The sequence below is a fragment of the Notechis scutatus genome, chromosome 2, assembly GCF_049901735.1.
Source record: "Notechis scutatus isolate UNSWTSFEM ecotype Mainland chromosome 2, rNotScu1.2, whole genome shotgun sequence".
Lineage (NCBI taxonomy): Eukaryota > Metazoa > Chordata > Lepidosauria > Squamata > Elapidae > Notechis > Notechis scutatus.
In genome coordinates, this window is record NC_142010.1 from 206,482,340 (window position 1) to 206,507,010 (window position 24,671).

At 40.1% G+C, this 24,671-nt stretch overlaps 1 long non-coding RNA gene across 13 annotated transcripts in view; it reads right to left on the minus strand.

The window, feature by feature from the left end:
• The window catches only part of LOC148132484 (uncharacterized), a 185,378-nt gene that overhangs the window by 117,396 nt on the left and 43,311 nt on the right, over positions 1–24,671 (minus strand). For 5 of the 13 annotated variants that reach the window (XR_015748076.1, XR_015748074.1, XR_015748073.1 and 2 more), the window contains exons 2-3: positions 16,868–17,049; positions 13,964–14,713 (exon numbers count right to left, since the gene is read on the minus strand). This is a non-coding gene — a long non-coding RNA (uncharacterized LOC148132484). Of the gene's footprint in view, positions 1–11,281; positions 11,428–13,963; positions 14,714–16,867; positions 17,050–24,671 lie in introns of those variants that run through there. The other 8 variants (XR_015748069.1, XR_015748070.1, XR_015748067.1 and 5 more) reach the window with 5 other exon arrangements.

Here is a 24,671-nt window from a genome sequence, read left to right on the forward strand (position 1 = left end):
TATTAGGTGGAGGAAGAAGACAATCTCATTTGGCTAAATGGAGACATAAAAAGAGTAGCAAGTGCTTCATTGTTTGATAAGCTTTTAATATACTTTTCAGTCTAGAATGGGAAGATGTCCTTGTGGACTTTCTGTCTGGCTTGCAATGCAAATTGCTTTCTTTGCACCTTGACTAAGGAACATAATGTCCTATTCCAGGTTGTCTCATGGAAAAGAAAGCACCAACTGTCATACCCCCGTGGGAGTCTGAATCCAAGGAGGAAGATGAACAGCCATCAGGGAGTGGGAGAGTGGCTCCAGTTGGCTGTGGAGGAAACTGGGGAAGGGCAAAGTCAGGCTGGGCAGAGCAGGGAAGAGGTAGAACAAGGGAGAGGGAGTTCAGAGGAAGGCCCATCCCTTCTTCATCCTAGGGCAGACAGGGAAGAACAGAGAAGAGACCAACATGGATTGTGTGGCCCTGATTCCCTTCACAAGGCACACCTGGAGGGGAGTTTAAAGGAGAACTAGTTGGGAGGGGTGTTTGTCGGAAACAACAAACATTGAGTTTAATGCTGGCTGCTGTTATCTTAGTTCCTGGCATCCTCCCAACTGATTGGGTTTACTGCCATGTTAGTTCACTTCTGGAATTCCTTAGCTTGCCCTGCCAGATTTATTACCTTATCTTGATTTATTGGATTTATAGTTTAAAGTTTTCTGTTTACACTGTTTTGGATTGGAATATCTGCAGCCAAAGGCGGTTGCAGGTTCCTGGGAGAGTTTTTCTCCAGACCGGAAGGTAACCGGAACATTGGAGGCAAAGTTGGAGCTAATAAAGGAACTCATTCTTATTATCTGGCTGTGCCATGCCATGGGTCATCACATCAACATTGATGGTGATGGAGCTATTGGCCAATGATTCAGATCACCATTCTTTCTTCTTGTTGTTGTTGTTATCACTTTAAACACCTTTCTGGATGTGAAGCAATGCTGCTGTGTTTCGCTAAGGTGCAGGCAGGGGTGGGATTCTACCAGTTCGCACCTATTCGCTAGAACTGGTTGTTAACATTCTAAGCAGTTTGAAGAACCAGTTGTTAGAAGGAATTACTGGCCTAATCCTGTAAGGAAGGCAGGAAGGAAACATCCTGGTGTTGCTTACAGAAACTGCCTCTCCATTAACCCTTATTATGTTCTTGGCAGGACTAGACTTCCTGTCTCAGGAACTTCTCTGGAGTTTTTTTCCCCATCTTTGCTGGTACTTTGCTTGTGTGGAGTGACCATTCAAAGTTACAATGGCACTGAAAAAAGTGACCTATGACCATTTTTCACATTTATGACTGCTGCAGCATCCCCACAGTCATGAGAGGCCAGGTGAGGAGATGCGTGCCTCGATGTGAGTGATACTGAGTTGGCCACACCCAGCCAATAACATGACCACCAAGCCATGTCCACCCAGTCACATGACCACCAAGCCACGGCCACCACTTAAGCCATGCCCACAGAACCTGTTGTTAAAAAATTTGAATCCCACCCCTGGGTGCAGATAGTAGTTCTCACCTTACATCAGTTCATTTAGTGACCATTCAAAGTTACAACAGCACTGAAAAAGTGACTTATGACTGTTCTTCATACTTACGACCATTGTGGAACCCTCAGGGTCATGTGATCGAAAATCAGATGCTTGGTAATTGACTCATGGTTATGACGGCTGCAACGTCCCCAAGTTATGTTATCAGCTTTTGCGACCTCCTGACAAGCAAAGTCAAAGGGGAAGACAGATTGACATAACAACCATGTTAGTAACTTAACAGTTATTCACTTAACAACTGTGGCAAGAAAAGTTGTAAAATGCAGCAAAACTCACTTAACAAATGTCTCACTTACTGTGGCAACAGAAATTTTGAGTTCGGTTGTGGTTGTAAGTCGAGGGCTACCTGTACTTTAACGTATTAAAATAGGACTGATCTAGTTTGGATAGCCAGTTCACCTTAAAGAACAGTGCTTATGTACATTGAATATGATTTAATGTGATATATCAAGCCAACCACTGTTTTGTGCAAACTAATCAGTGAGTCCACAACTAAATCATTGCTCAATGTCTATGGGGATTCTCAGTCATGGTTGTCCCAAAGGTGCTTTTTCAAAAGGCAAGTGGACTTTCTGGTGTGTGTTTTTTTTTCTTTGAAGCTGTTTCGCTTCACTCAGGTGACCCTGATGACACAGTTGAACCTCCAAGTGGCCTCAATGACTCTCTAAAAAAATGCAAATGACCAGCTGTCTGAAAGGAGTATAAATCCTTCCATTCCCCACCATCCAGTCAGAGCTGAATAAGCTTCTTGGATGAGAAGCGAAACATCTTCAAAGAAAAAATAAAAACCAGAAAGTCCCGTTGCCTCTCGAAAATCATTGCTTGTTTAGTAAGCCACGTCAGGTTGGATCTATATAATCCTGTAAACCATACATTATGATTTATAATGGATAGCTAAAATAAAATGCAGCCATTGATTCAAATTGTTTGTCCAATCAATACATACCTAATTAATACATATGTACTCAAAAGTAAGATGCTCTTAATTCAGAGGAAATTAATCAAACATGAGCAATTTGCATTTATACCAAAGTCCTGTCTAAATAAAGAGGTTTCCTCAAGAAGAGTTTCAAGGAAATATGATGGCTATGATAACGATGCTTTGAATTTATATGCTGCCTGATTCCCAGGAACTCTTGGAGGCTTAAAAATGACTTAAAACATGACAAACAAGAAACAAAAGTAAAGCGATGGTGGAATAACAAACTGGTTGGAAACAATAGAAGACAATTTTTTTCTATTAAAAGGAGACTTTTGGCTGAAAGAAGGAAGAGGCAGATCATTGTACAACTTTCAATAACTTCAGGAAAGGAGAACTTTTATCTCTCCAGAAATTACTGAACTACAGTTCCCAGGACCTCTAGCACAGTTGGCAATGGCTGCTGGGAGTTGTGTTTCAAAAACATCAGGAGTACTCAGGCTATCTGTCCCTGTAATCAAGCACTGAAGTTTGAATTATGGCAATAAGTAAATTGATTTGTTGTTGTTGTTTTAATATGGTGGGACATATATACTTAGTAAGGGATTGCAACATTCTACATCACCTGCATTTTTAGGATTTATTTTTTTAAAAGAGCTGGTTTCAGTGGGAAAAATCACTCTGAGGTTGGGTTGAACCAATAATCTATGAAGAAAAGGCCACACAAAGTTTTGAAGACAGCAACCTCCAACAGCTGGAGAATTTAAATGTTGCTCAAGTGTTGTTTGTGGAATGTTTGCATTCTGCATTAGCATAGAAGCCTGTCTTCTCTCCAGATTAAAATGGGTCAAATATTTTCCAATTGCATTTTGGAGCTGAGTAAATTCCAAAGCCAAGTTTGCCCTTTTTGATGACTTTTAAAAAGCCTTCTTCCCTCACTCAAACTCTTCACTGGAGCAGTTTCGCCATCAGATTTTTCCTCTCTTTCATCCCTTGAGAAACCACAGTTCCTTAGGGATCATAAGCCAGATCACAGTTCTGCACTGCTAGTGGCATCTGGCCAATATTATTAAAAGTAAATTAATCCTATTTAGCATAAGGAAAATTCTTCTTTAAAATATTAATATTGTATCCACAGGTGCACAACTTCTGGGGAGGCACATTTTGCTTTTGTGTGGCATCCTGGGTGAGCTCAGAATACTAATATGCAATTTACAGTTAACTGTAGTTCACATTAAATTAAGTTCAGCTGAAATTGAAATCTAATCCAGGAACAGAAATGTGTGGGTCTATATATTTGCACACCACTTGATTTCCAAAGAAAACAATTACTATATCATAAAGGTAGTTGCCTTTAAAATGTATTAATTTCTCTTTTGCAAAAAGGTCTCTGTGTACTTTTATGAGGGGATTAATTGCTAGAACTTGAAAATCATTTATATCAGGTCTGACTAATCAGTGAATTGGATTGATTGAACACTCATGAAAAAAAAATAACTAACAGTTAAAACATGAAAAGGAGTTATTTAAACATGCAAAATCAGCAGATTTGATTTTCAGATTGTTCTGTATTCAAGCTTTACAATCTACTTGCAGAATGAGATAGTGCAGCATATGTAAAATAATGTTTCCAAGTTTTTACTTGTTTAGTGTACTCACAATATGTGCAATTCTAAAAAAGACTTCTTTATTGCCTCTATATGTTGTCAGTACTTTTAAATGACTGAAAATTGTTGAGAATTTTTCTTTGTTTCACAGAAATTCAAATGAAAGTAAGTTATTCTCAACTCTTCTTTCCTTCAATGCTATTTTTTCAAAGTTCGTTAAAGGATTTAAAACAGATTCCTACGCTGATGTCATTCATAAGCGTGGATCAACTTTCCTACCATTGCCAGTTATTATGGACTTCAAGAGCATATCCACAAAAACATTCTGGCTACAGGCATTTGCAGAACTTGCTGGTTTTGTCCAAATGGTGAAAACAGGTATTGCACCACAAACACTACTTTTCTATGTATGTGCCATGTCACAACTTCTGTACAAAGAGGAAAGCCTTGCATCACAACACCTCAACCCTTTCATCTTTCATCCTTCTATGCCCAGAAGCGGTACTTCACAGTCCTGTTGATGAGCTTTTCTCCAGGGGTGGGATTCTACCAGTTCGCACCTATTCGCTAGAACTGGTTGTTAACATTCTAAGCAGTTCGGAGAACTGGTTGTTAGAAGAAATTACTGGCCTAATCCTGTAAGGAAGGCAGGAAGGAAACATTCTGGTGTTGCTTACAGAAACTGCCTCTCCGTTAACCCTTATTACATTCTTGGCAGGACTAGACTTCCTGTCTCAGGAACTTCTCTGGAGTTTTTTTCCCCCTCCTTTGTTGGTACTTTGCTTGTGTGGAGTGACCATTTAAAGTTACAATGGCACTGAAAAAAGTGACTTATGACCATTTTTCACACTTACGACTGTTGCAGCATCCCCACAGTCATGAGAGGCCAGGTGAGGAGATGCGTGCCTCGATGAGAGTGATGTTTAGTTGGCCACAGCCACCCAATAACATAACCACCAAGCCACGCCCACCACCTAAGCCATGCCCACAGAACCGTTTGTTAAAAATTTTGAATCCCACCCCTGCTTTTTTCCCATGGACAACAACAAGGGTGAGAATAACACTGCCTGAACAGAAAGTAACTCAGGATAACTTTCTGGGCAGTGATAAGTTGGGAGAAAGCAGGTGGAGAAACTAGTGGGAGAAGCTAAGAGGAGCCAGGAAATGAAAATGAAATGGAAAGGTGGGATATCTTGTTTCCTGCCCAACAATATATTGCTCTGCAAGATCTCCTACAGACAGGTAGTCCAAAAGGCAACATGGTTTTGTCTATAGATAGGTCTTCCTTGAAGAAATGTAATCAGTTTATTATGTATGTGTATATGTCTTCCAGGAAAACTACTTAACAGAGGAAGGCCAGTTGTGGCAGTATTTTAGCCTGAAATTTAGGCTCTGCTTACTGTTGAGATATGAATCTTATGGAAGATTGCCACGGGATTCATATTCCCATTCATAGCTAGAGCACAAAGCTCATGTTAGCCACCTGACCCTGACTAGACATCCAAACTAGAGACAGACAATATTTGCTTGGTGAGGTTTGGCTATCTCCAACAGCTAAAGCAGAAGCAGCTATGGAGAAACAGAGTTTGGTGACCACCATTGGAGAGGAGATTCCTACACCAAGCCAAGTGTAACCCAGCAAGTTGTTGACCTTCTGAAGGCCATTCCTTCTTATGATATACAATGTCCACATTGTAATCTTAGTCTAGTTTCCCATGGCAAATACTACTTTCCTGTCAGTTTGGCGCAATATGAATCTACATCAGCAGCACAAAATGGAGGCTTTACTATGAGGCCATGAATTTAATATACTAGTTTGGATTAGGCAGGATAAAACCTCCCACAACACTTGTGTTTCAAAGATAAGCTAATACACTGTAGCTGAAATTGCTCAAAGCTGGACTTTGGTTTTTGTTTTTGATTTTTGCACAGTTTTTGCAGTTCTGCAGTTCTGTTTCCCATTTGGAAGGAACTGCAGGGCTACTCTTCCTCCCAAGCTTTCTGTCAGTGTTCCAGCAAACCTCCATTCCAATCAGTAACTCCGAGACAAGCGTAATCTCAAAGATACCTTTATTAGAATAGTATCTGCCACATCTGTGGAATCTTGAAACTAAAAAGTTCCCGGACTTCCCACAATGTCCCAAACTACAATCCATCCCCTTTTCTCCCATCATCACATCACATGGACTAGTTGTCACCAACCAGTGGGCCAGGGACCACTGGTGGTCCGCGAGAAAATTTTGGTGGTCCACAGAGAAATGTCACCCCCAAAGAACCCCCCAAAAGCAATTAATCCAGGCTGCGTGGGAACACAAGGTTGCTCCATCCCACATGGCCCATGGGAACACAAGGCTTGCGTCGCTTGCATTGCAAACAACACGAGGAAGTGAGGGGAGGGGGGAAAGGGCAGAGGGGGAAATTGCCCCACTCACCCCACACACCTGGCCTGGCCACTGGCAAGCCTTTCTGCTTCTTCTGCTTTTGGCTGCATGCAAGAAAAGCAGCAAAAGTCTTTCTTTCTCTCCCCCAAAGTCCACCAGAAATGAATCTTTGGGACCCTGCAAGGCCTCCTGCTCCAAGAGGCTGCACCGGCAAAGACTCATTTCTGGTGGAGTTTGGGGGAGAGAAAGAAAGACTTCTGCTGCTTCTGCTGCTTTCCTTCCATGCAGCCAAAAGTCTCTCTCTCTCTCTCTCTCTCTCCCTCCCTCCCTCCCTCCCTCTCTCTTTCTCTCTCTCTCCCCTGAGAACAGAGCTGGAGACGGTATTCTGCGATCCCAAATAAAGAATGATCGATCAGTAGGAAAACAGGATGGGGAATTTTCCTGCAGACTTTTTTGGGGGATTTTCCCAGGGTCTCTGCTGCTTTCTGCAGAGACCCTGGGAAAATGTCAACAAGCCACCGTCAGTCAAAATTCATCTTAGTGGTCCGCGGGATTTAAAATTCTGAGTTTGGTGGTCGCTGGGGTCCGAAAGGTTGACGACCCCTGAGATGGACCAATCACAATCTGTCCCAGCGTAAGATCCTTTTTCTCTGCTGTGCCACACTTAATAGCCTTGAACTAAGAAAAGAATTTTATTTTGTCTACTTAGAACTACTCAATTGAAATCATCCCCCTCCCACTTTCTCAGGCTATGTGGCGGCATGGAATATGGCTTCCAAAGCTGACACTTTCTATTCTGTAAGGATAATTCTAGCTTTGTAGCTCCTTGTGGTCCAGAACAAACAAGCAAGGGTAAAATTATAAATTATTTGATCGACAAGAGCACAATGCAAAGAAACTGCCCACACATTTTTGTTTTTTAATTCTTTCCCTTTTGTATAGAAAGGGGATGTCAGAATGTTTATGACTGTAAGATACGTAGCAGCTAAGAGTAGGGAGGGATTTCTCTGTCTTTCATTTCACTGATTCTTCCATTCCTCTCTATTTTTTTCTGCAGTTCCTTCTGGTTTTGCCATTAAGAATTTCACACCTCCAAACACATAGACACATACAAACATACATAACCCATAAATACCACTTTCTTAAACAGGTGCTTTCCAGAGTAGAGAAGTGCACTATACAAAGTCACAATTTGCAAGATTTCACATTTTATGCATGAGTTTATCTGTAAGTTTTAGTTATATTTTGCTAACATTCCTACCACCTCAAGTAAAGGCAAAATTTGGTGTGTCATCTTCCATGGAATTAGAATTTTCCTTCATTTGCCAGATATTATTCTATCTGAAATCCATTTATACTGTGTTACTACTGGTAGATATTTGAAATTATTAGAAGACATCAAAAATAGATTTCCAAAGTTCTTAGACAATATGCCTAGCTAGTCTGAAGAAAGCTGTTTCTTTCATTTATAACCACAGTAGGAGCTGGCACATCCCTGAAGAAATTCCCATTGATTGTAACAAATGCAAAATTGGACCCCAGCTGAGTTAATTAGCACCTGACAAAAATTCATTCCCTACTTTACTTTGCTTTACAGATCTTAAAATTTAGATAGAAAAGGACAAAATAATTACTGTATGCAAATGAAGGCTGAAATGCACTGACTACACTTAGCATAAATGAAAGAAACTCCATTGTTCTACATCCATTTATTCTATAGTTATCTATTAGAGTAATATTGTCTGTCTGTCTGTCTGTCTATCTATCCATCCATCTATCTATCTATCTATCTATCTATCTATCTATCTATCTATCTATCTATCTATCTATCCATCCATCCATCCATCCATCCATCCATCTATCTATCTATCTATCTATCTATCTATCTATCTATCTATCTATCTATCTCTATATCTATCTCTATATCATCTATCTATCTATCTATCTATCTATCTCTATATCTATCTATCTATCTCTATATCTATGTCTATATCATCTATCTATCTATCTATCTATCTATCTATCTATCTATCTATCTATCTATCTATCTCTATATCTATCTATCTATCTATCTATCTATCTATCTATCTATCTATCTATCTATCTATCTATCTCTCTATCTGTCTATATCGTCTATCTATCTATCTATCTATCTATCTATCTATCTATCTATCTATCTATCCATCCATCCATCCATCCATCCATCCATCCATCCATCTATCTATCTATCTATCTATATCTATCTATCTATCTATCTATCTATCCATCCATCTATCTATCTATCTATCTATCTATCTATCTATCTATCTATCTATCTATCCATCCATCCATCCATCTATCCATTTATCTATCTCTATCTCACTGATTGATTTTCTGATTTTCAGAAAAAACTCCGGGCAGCTGACATTAATAAATAATAAGAAAACAATAATCAGAAGATGCATGTCTGATGCAGGTTTGAACAAGACAATTTCCATCTGCAATACAAAATATACTCAGTAGGGGCTCACCCTATTCCAGGACTTATTCCAATGCTGTAAGGATAGCTATACTAGAGCAGGAATGCACCTCATTTTAGGAGAATAGTTAAAGCAAGTAAGAAAAAGAAATCACTAGAAAAGTGAATAAAACTAGTAACTGTTCAAAGGGAAACAGAGCCTTTTATGTCCCATAGAACAATTAATCAGAATAATACTTGTCACTGATATTCAAAGAAATCGCTACCTTGAAACATTGAAGGGATCACTAAGCATTCTTTAGTTCACAGAATTATTGATTCAAGACTTATGTTCCCTTTGAATTCTGATTTTTAACCGCTTTTTACTTTCCTTTTTTGGATAGGCCACTGTATCTTGCATATAAGAGTTGACTGTCCCTACCCAAGCTTCAAATATCTAAAGGCATATTTAAAAAAGAAGTTGGCTCTCAGAAGTAGAAAATTAATCTGCAGCTATAAGCTTGTCAGTTGGAAGTTTACCATAATCTAAAGTAGGTTGCAAAATTTCTGCTATCCTGAGATTTTTTACAATTTAATGGAAGATTCTGGAATGTCATAGAAGTATTTTGCTAAACCCTCTACCCCTTCTAAGGCCTGCAGAATTTCCTAAAAATGATGAAGACCCATGAGCTATCAGCTAAGTGGGTTAAGAAATATGCTCTGCATCTTCTGTGCTCCAGCAGATCTACTTGAAAAGTTTCTGTTTCATGATTCCTCATATTTGGCAATAACACTAAAATGAAGACATTCCAGTGTAGAAAGGAGGTGCATTGAAAAAAAAATCCAGAAAACATCAGCTTGATCATCCATTATTTAAGCGATCAGACATCATTTAAGTGAGAATTAATTAATCACAGTAATTAATTGGCATCACATAAAGGGTAAACCTGCGTGTTTCACTTCTAAAATTTGGGGAGGGCAGCGGCGTGTCAGACTGGAAATAAGGCACCAGTTTGATTATTCAGTACTAAATTTCATGATTGTTTTCCCCCCAAGTACCATTGATGGCTGTGATTTTAGAAACTTGATAGCCAGGATGATGGTCAGCTTCAAAAGATGGATTTATTATTCAGAAAGAAAGTTGCAGAGCCCTCCTTTTGCCCCAGAGAACTCCAGCCAATTAAACAAAGGTCAGTTTGGTGGCTATGGAAACTATAATTATTTGAAAGTCTAATAAGGTAATTTGGTGAGGTTGGCCGGAGTGATTCCCCCCAAGGGTTGTTACCTTTTTAATAACAAAGGACTCCAAACATATGAGTTGCTTGTGGCTAATAAATTATTCTCGCTTGAACAGTGTGTTATAATAAATGTGAGATTAATGAAGAAATGAAATATAATGAAGATATTGGAACTTTGACAGTAACTAGCCTGGAAACTTCCTTCTGTCCAATCCGATTCATGCGTTTTGCTTTTGTGCCTTTGAATTAGTGTTGACTTCTGGCAACTGCCTGAACAAGTTCATGCAGTTTTCTTTGGAGGTAGTTTGCCATTGCTAGATCTGAGAGAGTACTGGTCTAAGTAATCCAGCTGGCTTTGTGCCTAAGGCGGTTCCAGAAATCCCAATTTAATTCACCGTTATAACAAACCACAATAATTAGAGTGAAATTATGCACCTTCCTTTCTTCCAATTTTCTTGCATCAGAGTAATCTGATGCATGTTTACTTAGTAATAAATCGCACTGGGTTCAGTGGGTTTATTTCCATATCAATATGTGTGGGACTGAAGTTCCTATTTCCAACTAAAAATATGTTATAGAATGCAAGATACATCAGATTGAATGGCATTTTCTTTTTCTTTCTTTTTTTCTTTCTCTCTTTCATGCTGAGAACTGTTAATTAAACATTTTTGGACAACTCTTATTGTAGAATTCCTCTGTTGCTTGTTTTCTTGCTCTTCCATTATGTTACATTATTAAGTTACATGTGAACTAACGTCAGAGGTTCTTTTTAAGGTTAAGAATCATATATTGCCTTTCAGGGAAAGACTAAGGTCACACTGAAAAATTTGGCAAGGCAAGGCAAGGATGAAACATGGATAGAATGAACATAAAAATCAAGTTCCATTTATTTAAGCATAATTCAATTTCTAAATAGTTTTAATAAATTTACCTTCCATCTACGTAACTTTTTCTCTCTTTTGTCATGGCAAACAGTACAATTCAGAAACAAATTTTAAAGGGACATAAGACTCTGTGTGTGTCTGTCTGTCTGTCTCTTTCTGTGTGTGTGTGTGTGTGTGTGTGTGTGTGTGTGTGTATTTGCATGTAAACCCATGTGCTCACCTTCAAGTCAGTATTGAGGGCCTACCTCATTTTCATCTTGAACACTTTGGACTTGTCCCAGTTGGAATTTGGCCCAACTCAATCACTTGTTTCTGTTTCTGTTCAGATACAGCTAATGATCTGAATGGAGAGAAGTCCTGTGTGGCATGGTTAGATCATTCTCTTTGAGACTTGTTGCTAGTGTGAGAGTAGAGAACCATTAAAAAAAGTTGGGGTCAATATTGTTGATTCTAGAGACACCCTAGGAAGTTAATAAAAGTTATTTTCCCTCTCAGAGTCAAATCAGTTCCTTGGTTCTTTTGACTGGACAAAGTAGATGGCTCCTCAACTAGAAGACTAGTGGAAGATTATTAGGAGAGATCAAATTATCTATGGAGAGGCCACTGGAAGACTCATGACTACATACTGTATCTTGTGGTAATAGGACCGTTGCATTTGCCTCCATTGCACTCACAAAGACCTGGCTGATTAACCAGGCCAATGGTTAGGGGAAAGGATCAATAACTTATTGCCAAAGTGTATTTCTCCTTGTTTAGCTTGAGGAAGCAATAATACCACAGAAAATCTCTTTTCATTTAAGAAACCTATAAAATTATACATCAGCCTGAAAAACTCCACTTCCAGGAATGAGAAATTGGTAACTGGAGCCTTACACCTCCAAATGCATCAGAAGAAAACTGATTTGTTTTTCAACAGGTTTTTACAAGGATGTGATCCTAAAATGCTTGTTACTTTCATAGATGAGTTACTCTAGACCCTGGAGGGAGATGGAGGAGAGAGGAATTTGGCCCTCAAGTCCATTGGACCTCTTGGTGACTTCTAAAACACATGGCAGAATTGGATCTTGTGGTCACTGGTTACAGTAATTCTAGTATTTCCTGTCAGTCTGTGTCCCAGAGTTGATGCTGGGGTACATCTTGTCCTGTCTCACAAAATCCCATCCTCTAGCCATGATGTTAAACAAAAAATCTTATCTGGAGTTTTAAGATGGGGTGAGAGTGAGGCAAGTTGAGGCCTTTGCAACATGGGACACAAGCAAATGGTGCATTTATTCATACTCAGAATTTTTTGAGAATGATATCCATACTTTCATTAAATTCTCCAGCGCTTCACTTTAATCATTGCCCATTCCTTGCAATACCATTTACTGTTGTTATATCTCCAGTCATCGTTTAGACAAACTATCCCCATCTACCAAGATTCAAAGTATGACATTTTAGAATAGTGCATATCACACAAAGAACATTTTTATTGCTATAAAAACATGTCTCATTTTCCAGAGACCCATCACTTCAGAATAACAGAATAACAAGAGTTGGAGGGGACCTTGGAGAACTTTTAGTTCAAACCTGCTCAAGCAGGAAATCTCTGGATAAGGAATTGTATTTTAAAAATCCCTGTAAATTTTTCTTCATTTTTAGAGGGGGTTGTACCTGAAAACTTTCAGAGCATATTATTTATATGTTCTCCAATGGCATCGAAAGTATCATATCCTTATGAAAGACAAAATAATCCAAATTATTGCCCTGAATCACTCTCTTTTTGTCAAAACCATATGAACTGTACTGGTTCTATCAAACAAATATTGAATGACTAGCTAATAAATTTTAGATATCTTCTATCTATTTAGGGGGCATAATGGCTCAGCTGAGTTGTCAGCTGGAAAACCAACAGCCTGGGTTTGACCCCCAAGCACCACGCAACAGAATGAGTTCCTGTTACTTGTCTCAGTGCCTGTCCACCTAGCAGTTTGAAAGCATGCAAATGCAAATAAACAAATAGGTACCACTTTGGTGGGAAGGTAACAGCATTTTGTGCCCTTGCCATACAGTAATGGTGGCCACATGGCCATGAAAATGTCTTCAGACAACACAAGCTCCTGCGGCTAAGAAATGGAGATTAGCACCACCCACTAGAGTCAGACTCAACTGGACAGTGGAAATCATTACCTTTACCTTTGCTATCTTTTTTATGTACTATTCTAATATACAACCTACAGGTAGGTTATTTCTTCCTGGGACAAATTCTAGCTGTTAGGTCCACAACACATATAGGCCCAGTATTGAAAAACAATCTGTTTTCCATTCCAACCTACCCATGTTTTAAGCTCTTCTATTCAACACATGCTCCAGCTACCATATGCTTCAGAACCATGCAACATAAAACTCATCTTTCACTTGCATCATTGTGATTTAATGTTTTTTGTTTTCTTAGGAAAGCCTCCCTTGCATCTACTTTATCAACTTTAATTACCTGGTTAGGACAATTACCTTGGCAATTTAAACATTGTATCATCCGTGGGGGTACATTTTTGTTTTATCATTGTCTTTTGTATGATGGTCAAAGTATTTGTCTTTTTAGACTGCTATTTCACATGTTTTGCAATACCATGAAATCTTACCTGATGAAAGTATAAAATATTTTCAATCAATGAACACATGGCATTTTCTTTCCCAGAGTCCTTCATGAGCTACCTATGGCTTGTGTAAACCTGCCAGCAGGTGGGGATATTGAGCTCTTGAGAAAGCAATTCTCATCCCCATGCTAGAAGGGGTTAATAATATTAAAATCCACCCAAAAACAAATTAGCACAAGGAAATTTTATATAAATGTTTCACGCTAATGAATCCATGATTCATTGATCAAATCATACACAAGAGTGAGCTTTTGTTCAACATATTCAGGCTTATCTCAAAAAAGAAAAGAAAACAGACATTGTTCCAGGCTGTTTATTGTCTCTGAGCACACTTTTTGAACATTCAACAAATGCCCCAAATTGCAATTTGCTAGCATTGTGCTTTAATCCCTACGTGAAATCTTGGTTCGTTGAAATTAACAATAGCATAAATACAAATTTCCGGGGCATCCTAGGCAAGAGCAAAGTATCATATGCAAACCATAGATTTTCCCAGGACATCTTTCAGCATTTTGCTGGTATTTCTTTCTTACATATCTTCCTATGTTCCCCACCAGATGTTTGGCAGTTTTGCAACCAGCTAGACATTAGGAACCAGTGAGGCTTAACAAAACCTGTGACATCCATGGATGGAGCTTTCTAGATATCTTTGTTGCAAACTGCACCACCATCCATCTTCTCCCAGGTTTATTCAGCCCTCTTCCAGAGCATGAAGGGAGAATGTTTATTCAAGGCTTGTCTGATGGATTACAATAATCAGAGAATCAAATCAAAGGGAGGAGTAAAAATCAATCTATCAGCCCTCCCAGGTAAATCACAAAGGAAAGAGGACTAAATGAGCTAATTCTACTTTATTGTAAGGCTACATTAACAGAATCTTGCAAGTCTGAAAGTACAAACTTTCTACCACCACTTTTAAGTGCCTAATCGATTAGTCCTTCCCAAGTTTCTATTTCTGACTGTTAAGCCATTGGGAATTCCTGCTCTTTATCTCAGTTTCCTCAGCAGCAACTTTTCCAAGGCCATCCACACATTCTGTTACATCATCTGTGAAAATACAATGAGGTGTAAAAATCTTTGCATATTAGGATATGATCTCTTAAATATATCTGATATGACAGTTTCACAACATTAGTTAGATGGAGCTTTCAGATTTGGCTGGAAATTCCAGATGACCATTGGGTGGCAGCAAAGAGGTACAGAACATTCATTCTTTGCTGCCATCTAGCTGTCATCCAGATTTTTGTAGCCCAAATCTACTAGCACTAAATTAAATGATATTTCACAGGCTCATTGGGTGAGCTTCTTTGTATTTTAGTTAGACTGTCCATTTTAGTATGTCAGACTGTCACATCAACAAAAATAGCTGCTTTGAAAACAGAGCTAACTTCAAATGCTTAAACTTGTGAGAAAACATTACATGAATTTAGTAGGGGGCCTAGGACTTAAAAACTTCTCCTGAAACCCTGAAAATTCATTGGTGCCCATGAACGACTTAAATTTTCTTAAATTTATTGTTTAATAAGTATTGGAGAGAATAATTGTACCCAAACATCATTTAACAGTAGATAATCAGCATATAAATTTAATTAATAAATAAATGTGATACTGGAAGGGGAATTCTTTTTTCTTTTGGGGCGGAGGTAAACACGTGTCAGCAGTTATATTTGAGGGGTTGCCACAGAGAGGAAGGGGTCAAGCTATTTTTTAAAGCGCCTGTAGGCCAGACAAAGAATAATGGATGGAAACTGAATTAGGAGAGAAATTAACCTGGAAATAAGGAGAAATTTTCTGACAGTGAGAACAATCAACCAATGGAACAGCTTGCCCTCAGAAGTTGTGGGAGCGCCATCACTTGAGACTTTCAAGAAGAGATTGGACTGCCATTTGTCAGAAATGGTGTAGGGTCTCCCGCTTGGGCAGGGGGGTTGGACTAGTTGACCTACAAGGTCCCTTCCAACTTTGATTATCTGTTATCTGTTAAAAATCTGTTAGTAGCAATTGTCTAATCTCTTTCCCTAGTGTAACACTGAGCAAACAAAACCCAAAAATATTGGCATTAGTAAAAGTTTTTTTAAAAACCCTAAACACATCTGTATTCTAAGCATAACTGTATTATTGAATATTTTTCTCCAGGAGTAAAAAGCAGGATGGGAGTGGAGAACAACAGAAAATTAAGATACAAGCGAAATAGGTAAATGCCAGTAATGGCTTTGTCATTTGATTTTTTTCCAAGCAGACCACCCCAGAGTCCCACATTCACAAGCAATGTGAAAACCTAACCCAATTCTACAAGCTGCATCCACTTCTGGACATGGACTGATATTTGTTAATAGGCTAGACGACAGATGTCATCTTTATGCTACAGGGGGAAGTGGAGTGAAGAAGTGTCTATCATATATAGAGCACCATTTGGGTTGTTCATCATAGGAAACCTTCTAGCCCAGTGATTCTTAACCTTGGCCCTTGGAAGATGGGTAGACTTCAACTCCCAAATTTCCCAAGCCAGCACAGTTGGCTGTGGAATTCTGGGAATTGAAGTCCCCACATCTTCCAGTGACCAAGGTTGAGAAACACTAATCTAGCCAATATCTGCAACCTCCCAATGTCTCCGCTTGGGAAAGAAGAGTTCTAGAAGAACTAATGAAATTAGATAGCTGGCATCAGATTTCTAAACGCTTCTTTCATACAATTCTGGGTCAATCTGGGGAGGAAAGCATCTTAGTCAAATGTTTGCAAACATTTTTCACGCCTATCTGAAAATTGAAAATTAATTGTACTGAAAAAAATTGCCCGCTGATTTGGAATGATCTAGAGATCAAATTAATGAAATAAGGTGTTTATTCCATGTAATTTGGATGGGAGATTAATCATTAATCTTTCGGGGGGGGGGGGGAACCAAATAAATCATAGTAATGATTTCAGAATTTTTACACAGAATTAAAATGTACAGTAGCATAACATGTTAGGCAGAGTTATGTCCTGTGAAACCATGCTGTGAATTTTTCAAAGCCCTAGCAAAGAATTTATGTACATTTTCAGATTTACTGCAGAGTCCTTCCAAAGAATTACCTTGAAATCCAGTTATGTTTCTGAAAAGAAACAACCTTCAAAAAGCAAGAAAAGTAATTTGAAGCAAGATATATGCCCAGAAATCAGCAATAACACTGTAGGTATAGTAGGAAAAACCTTGTCACCAACCTTGGTCTATGATGTTGCAGTCTATCTGTCCAGTCTCTCACTATATCAGGACCATCTGTAGGAATAGTGATAGAAAAAGGCAGCTGTGTCCAGACAGTGAAAGACTCATCTATTTTTCCATCTGTATTAATTGGTCACAGGTATCAATTCACAGAGGCACCTGCAGTCCTTGGTATGAGGATCTGCAAGGAGGGAGCAAGTGTTATCATTACATCGTTACAGGTAGTCCTCAACTCATAACAGTTCATTTAGTGATCATTCAAAGTTACAACGGCACTGAAAAGAGGGACAACCATTTTTCACAATTGCAACCTTTGTAGCATCCCCATGGTCACGTGTTCAAAATTCAGATGCTTGTCAACTGCTGGTTCATACTTATAACTGTTGCTGTGTCCCAAGGTCATGGGATCCTGTGATGGCCCAGGGTGGGATACAAAATTAACACAGTCACGAAAACAGGTGAAGCCCCTTTTATTCCTTTACTTTGCTTCAAAGCTCCAACTATCCTTGACTGAAGACAAAAAAATTCCCCCACAAGCAGTTACGAAAAGGAGGAAATGTTGTTTAAACTAAAAATGCCTATAAATTATAAAGAGGAAAAACAACACAAACCACATTGAAGCAACTAAGGAAACCAGTCAAGATAAGGGCTTGAAGATATCGGAACACACACTGGAAAAGACGCCAAACTCAAGAGAGGAACGACAGACTAGAGATATTTCCACACTTTGTTTCCAGCACTGGCCCATACACATGTTTGTCCTTTTAACCAGTTCTCACAGCTGCAGCCCATGAAGAGGATCAAGGCCCTTTCCTCCCCCGTAGATCACGCCAATCACATCTCTCCCTTATCCTCTCCTCCCTGCGTGCCCTAGGATGGAGAGGGGATGGGCCTGGGTCTTCCTCTGACTGCCCACCCGCCCTCTGCCCTTCCCCAGCCTGCTCCCCAACCTCCGGAGCCACACTTGCACTCCCTGTTGGCTGTTCCTCCTCTCCCTCAGAGTCCGTCTGCAACAGGGGCATGAGAGATCTCCTTTTGCAACCTTTTGACAAGCAAAATTAATGTGGAAGCCAGATTCACTTAACAATTGTGGAAAGGTTGTAAAACGGGGCAAAACTCACTTTACAAATGTCTCACTTAACAACAGAAATTTTAGGCTCAATTGTGGCTGTAAGTCAAGGACTACCTGTTCACAACTGATTTTAAGTTCAAGTCTTTACTTACAGGCTATGATCAGATGCAAACAAATCCTGCTTGTTCTTATCCAATTATACCTTTAACCTGCATCTCATCTTGGAACTTCCAATTAATACCTAATTGCCTTGCTACCCTCAAAAGGCTGATAGACTAGAGCTACCCAAATCTGTTTTTATTGTATTTTTTGCAAATTGGGAGTATTCAACAAATGATGCAAGTTATACCATTCTGCATTAACTGCGTAATTGCATGTAATCCTTGTCTTATAACCATTCATTTAGTGACCGTCAAAGTTACAACCGCAATGAAAAAAGTGACTTATGACTGTTTTTCACACTTACGACTGTTGCAGCCTCCCCATGGTCATGTGAAAATCCAGACGCTTGGCAACTGATTCATATTTCTGACGGCTGCCGTGTCTTGAGGTCATGTGATCCCCTTTTGCGACCTTCTGACAAGCAAAGTCAATGGGGAAGCCAGATGCCCTTAATCTCCGTGTTCCTAACTTAACACCTGCAGCGAGGCACTTAACAACGGTGGCAAGAAAAGTCATTAAACGGGGCAAAACTCACTTCACAAATGTCTCACTTAACAGAAACGCTGGGTTCAATTGTGGCTGTAAGTCGAGGACTACCTGTGCACATTTCGAAACAGGATCATCTGGGAAATTGTGGTGGTTTCCGTAAGGCATCTCCGCCATAATGATTTGGCCCTGTGTGTCCATTGGCTTTTTGTGACATGGATAGCTCTACGCATGATGTAACTGGAATCCGCAAACTGATGTAGTCGTCATTCAGCACTTCCTTTGGAGAGGCCTGGTTTTTGCAGCCTGGTTGGTTTTTTTACTGATTAAAACAGTGGTGGCTAACCTTTTTTGGCTCCTGTGCCGATAATTGCTTGCGTGTGCTCGGGTGCGTTCGCGTGCCAGCACCCAGAAGGCAATGCATGCTGGGGCCCCCTCCCACGCCCCCTGTGCCCGCATGCATGATTCCATGCCGACGCGGTGCACATCTGCACATGCACGCACGATTCCCTCCCGTGCAGCACATTGCGTGCTGTGCATCTTTGCGTATGCATGTGCCATTTTCCCCTCATGTGCTGTGCCTTTGCACATGCATGCACGATTCCCCCTTGCATGCCACGCATCTTTGCGTGTGCATGCATGATTCCTCCTTGTGTGCCGCACATCTTTGTGCATGCGCACACGGTTCCCCCTCATGTGCCATGCATCTTTGCACATGCACATGCGATTCCCTCATGTGCCATGTCTGTGCATGCATGCATGATACCTTCGTGCGCAGCGCATTCCTGCACATGCACATGTGTCTCCCACGCACCCCCCCTCCACCCCCCTGCGCATGCACACTAGATACCCGACAATCTGCTGTTGGGCAGCAGCGTGCGCGTATATGCACAGTAGGGCTCTTCCGGGCGACTTCTCGTGTACCAGGGGGAAAAGGCTCTGCATGCCACTTCCGGCACGCGTGGCATAGGTTCACCAACATGGGGTTAAAATAAAGAAATAAATATGCGTGCGCTTTGCATGTAGCTAGGAAACGGACTGAACCTCCTGACCCTTATCTGATACCAAGAGAGAGAAAGGAAATGATTCAGCTCAGCAATTCCTGCTCCAGTAGAATTGCTGTGGGAAATTCTCCTCAGCCTCACACATCTTCACCGCCCATCGGTTTTGAAAGGTTGAGGTTTAATGTTTAAAAGCATTCCAGAACCCCTTTCTGTCCATTAGCACTCTGGATCAATGACTGAAATACACTGTAAGTCCTCAACTTACAAAAGTCCACGTAATGCCCATTCAAAGTTACAACGGCACTTATGACCCTTTTTCAGACTTATGACCGTTGCAGCATCCCCATGGTCACGTGATTTAGGTGCGGATGCTTGACAACTGACTCACATTTATGATGGTTGCAGGGTCCCATGATCCTCTTTTGCGACCTTCTGACAAACAAAGTCAACTGGGGAAGCCAGGTTCATTTAACAACTGTGTTACTAACTGAACAACTGCAGTGACTCACTTGAACAAGTGGGTCAAGAAAAGTCGTCAAATGGGGCAAAACGCACTTAACATTTTTTTTCTCACTTAGCAACATAAATTTTGGGCTCAATTGCGGTCGTATATTGCTATATATGCCAAATAGGAAGGAGAAAAACTAGAACCTTCCATCTGCTTGGAGATTCCTCACTTGAATAGTGCAGTGTCGTCCTATTATCTGCTTCCAAGAATAAGACAGATGGCCAGTTGGGCGCAATGGTTAAGGCAGTGGACTAAAAACCAGAAAACTCTGAATTCTAATCTCCTCATAAGTAGGTAGTCCTCGACTTACAACTGCAACTGAGCCCAAAATTTCTGTTAAGTGAGGCATTTGTTAAGTGAGGCCTGGTTTTTGCAGCCTGGATTGATTTTTTTGCTGATTAAAAAAAAATACATAAATATCTGTGCGCTTTGCATGTAGCAACCTTTCTTGCTACAGTTGTTAAGCGAATCACTCCATTGTTAAGTTAGTAACAGGATTGTTAAACGAATCTTTGCTTGTCAGAAGGTTGCAAAAGCTGATCACGTGACCCTGGGACACTGCAACAGTCATAAATATGAACCAATTGCCAAGCATGTGGATTTTGATCACATCATCATGCGGAGATGCTGCAACGGTCGTAAGTGTGGGAAAGGGTCATAAGTCCCTTTTTTCAGTGCCGTTGTAACTTTGAACAGTCACTAAATGAACTGTTGTAAGTCGAGGGTGGCCTGTATAAAGCCAATTGGATGACTTTGGACCAGTCACTCTCTGTCTCTGCCCTTGGATGGAAACAATGGGAAACAGCTTCCAAAAAATGTTGCCAAGAAAACTGTAGTCCAGGTAATCGCCAGGAGTCAAAAAACTGACAGAAGGAAGAGGAAGAAGAGAAGAAGAAAGAGAAGAAAAATGGTTAGAAAGTAAAGTCTCCTTTGAGCTGAGTTCAGAGCTGGATCCACTTATTTCCTGAGCAACAGTTCAGAAATGGTTTCTTCTGGGATATTTTTTCAGCTTGCCAGTTTACTCTGTGGCATTTCTGGTGGTCTCCTTTCTAAGTGCTAACCATCTCTAACTCTGCTTACAGCAGCGCTCTCTCTCTCTCTCTCTCTCTGTGTGTGTGTGTGTGTGTGTGTGTGTGTGAATGAGCCAAGACCATTTGCTGAGACCACCTAGCTGAGCAGATGGGCATATCGATTTGTTTAAAAACTGCTCATTTACATGCAAAGATCAAGGTTTGTCATCCAACTGAAATAAACATGCAGTGCATTTCACCCTAGCAAGGAAAGATAGACCGAAGGAGCTGCATGCAACTCATTCTACTGTCCAGTTGCTAACTCATGAACAGGCAACTCCCAAGTTTCATGTTTTTCTACTTTGAACTTTTTTAATTTTAATTTTTTACATTTCAACCAGTGTGCAATTAGAAGATGCTTTCAAATACAGACTGTCCTCCCATATAGCCCTACAAATAAAGATCTGTTTTCAGTATAGAAGGACATGTTGCCTGTGCTTTTTGTTAGACAAATGTAAGAATAAAATTCTGCCTGGCAGCTGTTCCAAACTGACCCAACAGTTTGTCTTATCTTGCTGAGTCCTTAACTCTTCTGCTACTTTAAGCTATTCAGGCGTATCCTGTCTTTCTCTGATATGCCTGTGATAAGTTCTTGACTGCCTGCAAAAGCGGTTGCTTCCTCGAGCTTCTAAGCAATTATGTTCCCAGGAGAGGCTTACTTGTCACTGGAAAGCTAGATTGGGAAGAAATTAGAAAGAATTCGTAGCAAGAAAATACGTCTCATCCCACGCAAATATGCCTCACTTTTAGGGAACTCTGAAAGAAGAATGCAATGAACTTGAAGGTTACGTGTTGCAGTAGAAACAGGCAGCCACTTCTCAAAGCAAAGTGCTTGATAAATATTCTAGAGAGCAGTGCTGGTTGTTTTCCTGCTATTGGATGACCAGACAGGGCAGGACAGACCAAACTTTGCACTTATCTCTATAGGCAGCAGAGCACTAGGCTGCCAAAGCACTCTGCGCACCCAGTGTGTCACCCTGGAAAGTACCTAATATTGAGGCTCTTAACTGTTTTGTGAATAGACAAAGTCAGCCAACAGTCCATCCGTGCAAGTATCTACAACATATAGTAGTGTGTTCTCAAAATTTCAGAAGTGCTCACCTTCCTGATAAGATTAGAGACCTCTCAAATAAAGTAATCTAGATAGCAGATCAAGGAGGTATTAAAGGGATGCATATATACATTGGTGGGATTGAACTGGTTGTTAAATTAGCCACCCACTCCCACTATCAAAGTGGATTCTTGGCGTTGCACTGCAATGGAGAAACGGGCAATGGAGTGGCTGGCATGAAGGAAGGAGAATGCCGCTTTCCCTCTTTCTTCTCCTTGCTCCTCCTCTTCCCCTCATGTCAGCCATTCCATTGCCCATTTCTCCATTGCAGTACAGCACAGCGCCCATGATTCACATTGATAGCAAGGGGAGGGTAATTTAACCTCAGGATCAGATTGGGCCACGTTTCTCATGACAGCAAACCTGACCCTAGGCGAACCGGTTGTAAAATTATTTGAATCGCATCACTGGATATATATATAAGTGCCATACCATCCACTTCACCAGTTGACAGGTGCTTTGTTCTATAACTTATGTTCTTTACTCGGAAAATAAACTTTTTTGAACCTTCAGATTCAGGACTAGTATGTCAGAAAGAGACTGGCCGATCCGGGGTGGGGGGAGTCAAGTAGGGAATTAGTCTGGAATCTTTACTTAGGCACAAGAGGGAAAGTCTTGATACTCCCCCCCCTCTCCCCTTGAATGCTGTTGAATCTAGTCTGGTCCAGATGCAAACTGCCAGTCTGGGAAGATTTCTATGTAAATACACGAGCAATAAAGTAGCTAATTGAACTCTTCACACATGGATCTGGTTGATCAAGCCTAACATAGCCTGATCATTAGGCAAACTGAAGTAACTGTCACAAAGTGTCATGGAAGCACTAGTAAGACTTTTATATGATATATATATATATATTGGCTGGCCTTGAACACTATAGGAGAATTGACATTTGCTATTCTGCCTCCGGCAGCAAAATCCAATCAAATTTCTGAGAACCGGTTTTTAATTTTTTTCTAGGACAGGGTATCTTTCCACCTAGCCTGTGGCAAACAGCAGGCTTAGGAAGGCAAAGATGCTAGCCACAAGAATTGGAGAGCTGAGGAGAAGGAAGACCCCTATAACATGCTGCAGGAAGCCATAAGTATGTAGGCCGCAATACTCATCTTGCCCTATCCCTTCCTTGCTCAGAAATATAGATCATTCATTATCAGCATCTAAGCATTACAGTCGGCCAGATGTTCAATGTTGTTGTTGTTGTTATTGTTATTAAATGCATTAGTTTCTTCTACTAAATTGTTTTAGTTCATAGGACAGTATAAATGGTTATGACTCAAGTTCCTCTTTCAATAGATATTGTCTGGCTTTGATTGCCTTGAAAAATGTGCTCATTTAGTTTTGTAGATGTGAAAATGTGAAAGAGAAACATTCCAGTTATAATTATATGGTACAGCTTTTATGCTGTCTGCATACTCATCACTGTACATGTCTTGAAAACTATGCCTTTTCTCTTTTAAAAATTTATAAGCCATATCTTCCTATTAGAAAATGAGATTGTTTTACTGATAGGAAATAATTTAGTTCATTCCAGGTCAAATCTGACTCTATTACATCTGTACTAAGATTACTGAGCTCTTGTAGGATCTAACTTTGTTGCTAAACTTTGCGTTCCTCAGCCAAACTCCTTTCAGTTACCCAACCATTTACAATATCTAATTTGCTTTTCAGCAAAGAAACTACTTAAGAAAGTCTCATTTTACTGTGCCATCAACAATAGCAGGGCAAGTCACATTTTTTTCAGCGTTCCTAATCCTTAACTCACCATAATAGGACAACTCATCATAAGAATCTACCTCAAGAGTAGATTGGTCTTGTTTCATTTAGCCAACTAGCATTGTGGATGCCAATTTTTATTGTTGAAATTATTAGCCCCTTTCCAGACTTTCAGAGACCCATACTCCAATCCTACCTGAAAATCTCAGATGTTAGGCTGAGAGGAGTTTGGCTGAGGAGGATAGGTCAATTGGAGATAAAACCAATCTGTTGCACCATCAGTTTCACCATCCCTGTACTGTGGTAAGAAGCCAGAACGGAAAGGTGGGGTTGACGTGATCTGTCTATGTTCATCTTACATCTAAGGCATCTTTGAGGCAGCAAATGCAAATGTTAATAATACTATTAACTCAATAATCCCCTTCTCTATACGTAAGTACTGCAAAAATTTCAAAAGTTTCTAATCTTCCAGTCTATATCATGCAGGATTTTCACCAAGGACACAATGCTCTAAAACAGAGGTGTCTAATCCTTGGTGACTTTAAAACTTCTGGACTTCAACTCCCAGCATGACTGTCTGGGGAATTCTGGGAGTTGAAGTCCAGAAGACTTAAAGTTGCCAAGATTGAACACCCCTGCTCTAAAACAAATTCCTCCTGTCATGTAGCTCCAAATTGGA